This window comes from Monopterus albus, unplaced genomic scaffold (assembly GCF_001952655.1).
Source record: "Monopterus albus unplaced genomic scaffold, M_albus_1.0 scaffold115.1, whole genome shotgun sequence".
Taxonomy (NCBI): domain Eukaryota; kingdom Metazoa; phylum Chordata; class Actinopteri; order Synbranchiformes; family Synbranchidae; genus Monopterus; species Monopterus albus.
In genome coordinates, this window is record NW_018127995.1 from 1,461,243 (window position 1) to 1,467,732 (window position 6,490).

At 42.8% G+C, this 6,490-nt stretch overlaps 1 protein-coding gene across 7 annotated transcripts in view; it reads right to left on the reverse strand.

Annotated features, from left to right (window-relative positions):
* LOC109966606 (estrogen receptor beta-like) overlaps window positions 1–6,490 on the reverse strand; it is a 98,092-nt gene that overhangs the window by 68,896 nt on the left and 22,706 nt on the right. For all 7 annotated transcript variants that reach the window (XR_002275803.1, XR_002275800.1, XR_002275802.1 and 4 more), the window contains exon 2: window positions 688–892. The gene's annotated coding sequence lies outside the window, so the exon portion shown is untranslated. The remainder of the gene's footprint in view (window positions 1–687; window positions 893–6,490) is intronic.

Sequence of the window (6,490 nt, forward strand, 5' to 3'; positions counted from 1 at the left end):
CGCCTGACCTTAACCCCATAGATTTTCTATGTGGTATTGTGAAGAGGAAGATGTGATATGCTAGACCCAACAATGCAGAAGAGCTGAAGGCCACTATCAGAGCAACCTGGGCTCTCGTAACACCTGAGCAGTGCCACAGACTGATCGACTCCATGCCACGCCGCATTGCTGCAGTAATTCAGGCAAAAGGAGCCCCAACTAAGTATTGAGTGCTGTACATGCTCATACTTTTCATGTTCATACTTTTCAGTTGGCCAAGATTTCTAAAAATCCTTTCTTTGTATTGGTATTCAGTAATATTCTAATTTTCTGAGATACCGAATTTGGGGTTTTCATTGGTTGTCAGTTATAATCATCACAATTAAAAGAAATAAACATTTGAAATATATCAGTCTGTGTGTAATGAATGGATATAATATACAAGTTTCACTTTTTGAATGGAATTAATGAAATAAATCAACTTTTTGATGATATTCTAATTTTATGACCAGCACCTGTAGTCCCACTTGTTCCTGCTCCGCTGTTGTACCAATATCTCTGCTGTCATGAAATAAACTGTGACTAAGTACTTAGAAGTTATATTTACCTCAAGAGAGTTCTACCTGGCAACCTGCCCTCATGTGTTTGGGAAATAAGATTTTAGGAAGGAAGTTGGGAAAACAGAAACTTTGTTATGGAGGTACATACCAGTGATACGGAGTCGAAACGACCAGGCCGAGCAACTGACACGTGAAGTCAAGTGCCAACACGCTCGCTGTAGCAGCTAACCAGCTACTCAGCAGGAGGCCCAGCCGAGTGTTGCCCCACACCGATGACCTGCGTTCACCCGCAGCCTGGAGGCCTGACAACCAGCAGCAACCAGCAGGAGAACAACAGGAGCAGTGAACTGCAACTAAGAGAAACAGAGACAGTTACTATGCAGCTGCCAAACACACTACCTGCTTCTTTTCACCTGCATAGGTGGCTGTGTTCAGGTATTGTTTATGGCATATTGGGCCTTTTGTGGATCCGAGCATTACTTGGTGTTCAGCTCGGTCTGCAGCTAAACAGGCAGTGAGTTGCTCTCTTCATGTGTGGAGCACAGGTGAAGGAACAAACATACATAAACATCTGGTTCCTAAGACCTAATAAGAGAGTGGCTGACTGGCATAACATCCCTTCCACCCTGACGCAGATTAGATTACACACTCCTTCAAGGCTCCTGACCTTGCCTGGCATGGCCTCTTCGTCTGAATGGCTCATCTACTACAGCCACAGACGTCTTTAAGATTTTAAGGAATACTCCAAAAACATTTCTTGCCAGCATCAAATATTCACTATAAGCTTGAAAGAAGGTTTTGGAACTTTTCATTATGGGAGGAATTTCAATAAGACTCAAGTCACAGTGAATGAATGAACATCTAAAGAAACTGATCCTGAAGCATAATGAACTCCTCAGCATCTTCACTGCCCGTGTGTCGACCAAAACCAATTGTTTCAACTCTTGTGTGGGTATAAAGCTTCGACCAGATGGGGCTAACTGTCCTGCTTTAATTGATCTGTATTTGAGCCAATTGGAACTGGTCGTACTGTTCCACACCAGGTACTGAAGGTTTAACCTGCAACCTTGGTGGCAAACTGCAGTCACTTATTAGAAACAACTGAGTGGATGAGAATGGACCAATCTTGCTTTATCTCTGGTGCTCTGGATTTTATTTTATGCGACTTTGTGGGACACATTGTTGGTGTCGTGGGCTCAACAGAACACCAGTCACTGAGAAGCTGCCAAGTGATGACCATGTAGATTTGCATAACTTAATACTATGCTGCTATAGTTGGTGAGACACGTCAGGGGCCACGACTCACACTCTGTTTGGCTGATGATAGGATTCAGGTAGCTTTACAGGTGTGCTAGGTTAGAGAATGGTAATCGTCTGATGTAACTACTGTGGGGCTAAACAGTTAGCAGGTGGTAGTATTCAGATGAAACTGGCTGCCAAGCTACCGGGCCCAGCTTTGTCTAGTATTTACTCTCTCCAGATTCCCAGGGTGATGAGAACAAGGAAACCATGAAGACAAATATCAGATCTGGTACAACTGACTTCCTAAGAATAATACAGGCTGATTCCTGTGATAAAAGAATCAAGCTTATCATGATTTAAACTGATCAACAGAGGCAGGCAGAGCAGAGACTGGTGAGGATTATTTATGTTTTAGTTGTTACTACTGCCAGGAAGGCTGAGAAATCCCACAGGTTAATGTTTGGCACCATTGCAGAATTATTTTTAGAAGTGAAATTGAACTTAATTCTATTCCATTTGGCAAAGAAACGATTTTAAGGTAATAAACTGAATCTGGTAAGGCCTGTAATCTGCTGTTTGCTGTATTTAAAATCGATTTCTATTTGGTTCTGCACACCCAAGCTCTTCAACGTGGATATGTAAGCAGGGGACAATGTGGGCGAGTGAATGATCTGAACAATACAGACGACACCTGTTGGCTCATATGGTGTCTGGTGGGTTGTACGGATCTAATGATATTTATGCCATGGAGTGTAAATCTATCAGTCCCTGCTTTTTTAAATCTATTTTTACTGCAATGCTGTTGTGCCAGAGGCGGAGTCCCATGTGTTGTCAGTGTAATAGACAATAAAGCTGTCAGGTCTGGAGATGAGACGAGTGAATATTGAAGATGATTAGCAATGTGGTCTGAAAAGGTCACTGGTTCACGATACATACGTGAGGGACAGGAATCAGATTCAAATACGTAATAAATAAATAAATACATTTTAAAAAAGAGGTTCTGCATCCTGCTCTGGGTCAATGTCAATGTAAAATGGTTTTAAGTAACCACTGTAGAAGCATCTGCTAAAATCAAGGTTCATTTCAGGATCAGTTGCACTGAAAGAGACAAAACCTGAGCACATACAGTACATTTTACTAGCAAGGGGTTATCATCTTGGTCTAGTCAAAGTCTGATGAAGAAAGCGCTAAAATCGAGCATTTCAGTTGTTCCGTCAAGGAATTTGTCCAGGTGGTCGTTTGGAAAGTCTTAGGAGCCAAATGCTATTATAGGCCTTTGTAATAAAATGCCATATATTTTGATACAAATCAACAAAACTAGATAAACTACTCATGAAACAATGTTTATTTTGTAAAAGTTAAGTGTGTAGTGACACTGCTGAGTGTTCTTGCTGTTTTATGCACACTAAAGAACACAAATAAGCTTACGCTCAGTTACTAACGTAGTTAGTTTTTAAGAATCCTGACGCACCGTAAAACCCATAATTTCACTGGCTGCAAGATCACAGGCTCTTGCTCAAGAGCACTTGAACAGTCGGAGCATGCTGCCCCCACTGCCATGCCGCTAGCCGCCGCCCAGGTCTGGAGGACAGTGGATGTGCGTCACCTCTCTGGAGGGTGATTCTGGGTGGGTGGGGTTTGGGGGCTTGCTGATGCACTGTTCACAGTGCGTTTGGGACAGAGGCAGCTGGGAATGCAGAGCCAGCACTCCCGAGTGTCTCACTAATCAGGCCTGTCCTGCTGTTAGCTGCACCAGCCACAACCACCTCTCTTCTTGGACGCAGCTTTAGTTTGCAAAAAGAAGTGGCTATTTTTGCACATGACTCACAGAAATGTTTGCTTCATCTATTGTCCAAGAGCTGTAGATTTAACCTTACGCTCCTGTTGGCTGTAGGTTTATTATATCACACAGATTTCCAGATCTATTTCTTTTTCTGTCACAGTTGCTTTCTCTGGAATACAGTTCCTCTCCTACATTTCCCACCGATCACCTGTCCATCAAACAGCGTGAATGGAATTGTGATGACATTTCTGCTGCAGCTGTCCTTGTCTCAACAACTAGACAAGTCTCCCATTTAACACCATCAAACTGGTGTTTCTGCTGCTGGGTTATCTCACTCCCCATACAGATGTGGACTGTTGATACCAGCTGGGTCAAGTATGAGCCTAGGCAGGGCAGAAACTGAAAGTCTTCTCACAAATTTACTTTAAACAAAGCAGAATCACCAAACTGTTCAGTCGAGTCCTATGGCTTCATTTAAGCAGAGGCGATTCAGCAAACAAAAGCGAGAGCTCAGACGAGTCGGCAGAGCCAGCTTTACCCTCTAGTAGAGGACAGTATTCACAGCAAGAGACCAGAGTTGCCTGGACAGTGTACAGACATGTCGTGACTCACTCAGCGAATGCAGCCAGCTGTTGTTTGCAGTGCTTCACACATCATGCTCTTCTTGTTCAGTGATGCAACAACTGGTAAAATTAACTTTTCTATCAGTTCTTGATTATGGTGATTTCTATTTACATGCACACTCATCCATCTACACTTAAGTCATTCAGTGTGGTGTATCACAGTGCTCTGAGGTTTATTTCAGGGGCTGATGTCAGAAGTCATCACTGTGAGCTGTACAAATCTGTTGGCTGGGCCTCTTGTTATTTATAAAGCCCTGATAAGAAAACAACCAACATACTTAACATCACTTCTGAAACTTGGACTTCTTGTTTGACTAGATCGCAGGAAAGTGGTATAAGTGAAAATTAAAGCACAAGCTCTAAAACAGCAGTGACATAAAACCAGTTTGTGTTCATGAATTTTTGCCAGAACTAAACATGCATCACCACACTGTGGCTAAACATGTGATCGGAGCCTCCAATGGAGGTCTTTCATGGTAATTAGTCTGGCTTACAGAAAATCTTCAGCTCTCAGACAGACACTGCAGCGATTGTCGTACCCAAAAGGCACAACACAACACAGGTGAACAAACAAGGCTCAGTCTCAGATATTTTTTTGTTTCCGTCTAAGCTGCCTTCAAACATGATCTCATCGCCTGGAGACCAAACCAAACACAGTGGATTCCGAGAGGAGCTCACACACATAGATCCATTTGTCTTCATTAATGCATTAAGGGTTATTTGACTGGGCAGGTTGAGAAAGAACATATTTTTACTTATAGAATGGCCTATAGGAGTGGCTGTGCAGGAGGCAGGACATGAAACTTTATTAGTCTCTGCAGAAAAAAAGCAGGTCCATTCAGGAACCATCTGTGCATTGTGTATAAAATCATATGCAACCTGAAAAATCTTAAACTCTTATCACTCAAGAACAGTCCAGAAAAATCCTGACACAAGCCCAAGACTCTGGGCTAACTGTCGAACATGTTCAGCATTGTAGTTTATCATGTTAGTGGAACCTATAACTATGCAAGCACCTGTGTCAGACGTTTAACCACTGAGCACAGAACGCTGCCTGCTTCACTGAAAAGCCCTTCTCAGGGAATCTGCACCGGCGCCTGCAGGTTTCCACATCACACTTGCATCTTGGGCCACATGATGTGATGTTACAAACAGCAGTCTGCACAGTGAAGCTCAACCATCCAAATGAAGTATGAGCAAAACACATTTCTGAATGGAAGGAGACTTTAACAAAACAACTTTGACGGCACTAGATGAGAACCAGGATCACCAAGCGTGGGAACATGAATGTCTGCACTGAACTCCATGTCTGTCCATCGAGACATTTTCACTGTGAACCACACACATCAGGCTCATGGTACTGATACAGGAAAAGTCGAGACATCACTAAATCGCTATAAAAACACAAAAACAAAAACTGACAATCCATCAACTAGTTTTTTTGCCAAAAAAGGTAATCCTTTTTCCTTACCTGTATTTATTGAGGGTAAATTTCCTGAGAGACCACCTCTCTTTTTTAGTAACATCCTATCCACATTCACACTTTGAAGCTGCCCAGTACAACCACAGCCTGACCTGTGACCCGTGAGCGGCGAGCAGCTCCACTGGAGCCGGCGGGGGTTAAGGGCATCAGTGAACGTTAGGCAAGCTCCAGTCTGGGGATTGAACGGTGACCTTACAGTTACCAGTTTGCTTCTCTAGCCTTTAGGCCAACACGTTTAGAACCACAAAACATTTTCTGTCAGATTTTCATGCAATGGGACAATTTCATATCTCAGCGTTACATTGTCACTCTGGGATAAAGGCAAAACACTCAGAAAGAAAACCTTAACAATGTCCCTGCAACAGCCAACAGTTCAAACAGGTCTGTGTGATTGTGTGTCAAGAACAAGCCCATTTATGACACTTATTTTCTTTTCTGAAAAAACATATGATTTCAATGACAAATTGCTTCTGTCACTGGTCATTGTACGAGTCCATTAAGCTGATTTCTTAAATAAGCAGGTCCTGTGGGAAAACATAATAAAAAACGTACAGAAAGTAGTACTGTGGTCCACAATAGTATATGCATCAAACCCACAAGTGGGGTTAACACGTACACACTCAAAGTGTGCCCATGCGTTGACATGGAGCTGTGATTCAAAAGAAAACAGAATAAGTGGCACTGGGAGGAACCTTCTTCTGATGTGCGTTTCCTCGGTTATATAAGGGTCCTCCATGTCTCATAAATCTATTAATACCCTGCCACCAATATGAACGCAACAGGGCCTTCAAATGCACACAGCCCGTGGTACACGTACACA